This window comes from Anabrus simplex, chromosome 1, assembly GCF_040414725.1.
Source record: "Anabrus simplex isolate iqAnaSimp1 chromosome 1, ASM4041472v1, whole genome shotgun sequence".
Classification (NCBI taxonomy): domain Eukaryota; kingdom Metazoa; phylum Arthropoda; class Insecta; order Orthoptera; family Tettigoniidae; genus Anabrus; species Anabrus simplex.
The window spans coordinates 1,627,294,227-1,627,295,775 of NC_090265.1; the positions used below are offsets into that span (position 1 = coordinate 1,627,294,227).

A 1,549-nucleotide genomic window follows, 5' to 3' on the forward strand; every position below is an offset into this window, starting at 1 on the left:
CTCCCCTCACAACCTGGTAACTACTGGTTCGCTCCACGCCGGGTGCTGTGCGACCACAGCTCAGCGAGGATTTCTAAACTTTCAGCCAGAAACCAGGAACTCTGCCTTTTGCGCATGCGTGCGCAACTTTTCCGATACAAAGAGAATGTGTTCCGATAGGCTGTGGAAACAACAGCCAAGACATCACTTCACAGCGATTCTTCGTTCGACCACAGAGAGGCAGCACAGTCACACTTGCAATACGATCGAAATGAGAACGTGGCAAGTGGCACCCTCTTGACTCAGCGGTAGTATTTATAGTCCTCTCCGTGTAAGGACGTACACTAAGGGTGCAACCTTACCCTTTCTCCCCTGTAATATTAAGGTATTGGTTTATAGTGACTTTTCTTGATGTTGGGTCTTTTTCAGTGTCGGTAACCATACAGTTTAGGGACCCTACTTGCCGATACGACGTCTTACTGTTACCGTTAATCTGGCACGTTGGCAACGTTCAGTCACTGTTCTAGCGTGAATTGTGTGTTGCCACCGCATTGCCTCTAAAGTCACTAGCGATACATTTGCGAGAATATTTAAAGCATATTTTCTTTTTCTGTGGGATTGTAAATCTATTTGGCTAATACCAGGTAAGTAGAATTGTGGCATGTTCGGATAATGCATTTAATAACATAGTTTGTGTGAAATGATGAGCACATCATTTTATTAATTACGTTCCTATTTCGTCCCATACTTATACGAACAGAATTCGATTGGGATGTCTAAGAAGGAAGAAAAATCTGCAAAAACTCCTCCGAAAAGGAAACCAAGGTTACGTCCTTTACAAGCTTCAGGTCAAGAAATGCTTGTACATTGCTACGAGCAATTGAAACAGGAAGACGACGAAGAAGGTATCAGTCGTAGTGATACGAAGCTAATGGCAAGAGTTTCATTATTAACTGGGGTAAGTGTTCGTTTTTATCTTGTTTCTATGATAAGTTTCTGGCATAATGACAATCAGTTGAAAAGGAGCAGTATTTCATTCTGAACCTAACCTAACCTAACCTGATCATGTAGGCCTAGGCCTATACCGGTACCATGTCTTGTGTCGACTTCGATACGGTTCGTAGACTTAACCTTTGTGTATTCATGTTGACTTATGGTATATGTGTATGTAATATATTTCTGTGTGTGTATTCTTACAGTGTAGTTTCGGTTTAGTCCGAAAAGTAATAGGAAATTTCAAGAAGGGAGTTGAATTTTCTACACCAGGTAAACGCCGAAAGCGTGAACATCCAGTGACCGGCATAGACAGTTTTTCTAAGGAAGCGATAGCAAGGTTTATTTATGATAAATTACATAAAGGTAAGGTGACTTCATAAGGAATCTATTGCAACATTATTTATAGAAATTGGCACGCAGGTGAGATAAGCTCCCAGAAATGTTTTGTGCATGTATTGTCATACAGCTCTTTTGAGTCCCTTGTAACTCTCTTTTTTCTTCCCACAGGAGAAGTCGTAACTGTAAGAAAGGTTTTCGACCACATGAAAGCAAATTATGACACTTATTTGTACAA

General features: G+C 40.9%; 1 long non-coding RNA gene across 1 annotated transcript; it reads left to right on the forward strand.

Moving 5' to 3' along the window:
* Positions 1 to 442: 442 nt before the first annotated feature.
* On the forward strand, positions 443 to 1,333 carry LOC137502333 (uncharacterized). Its single transcript, XR_011018737.1, has 3 exons — positions 443 to 623; positions 740 to 937; positions 1,179 to 1,333. It is a non-coding gene; the product is annotated as an uncharacterized lncRNA (long non-coding RNA).
* The last annotated feature ends 216 nt before the right edge of the window (positions 1,334 to 1,549 follow it).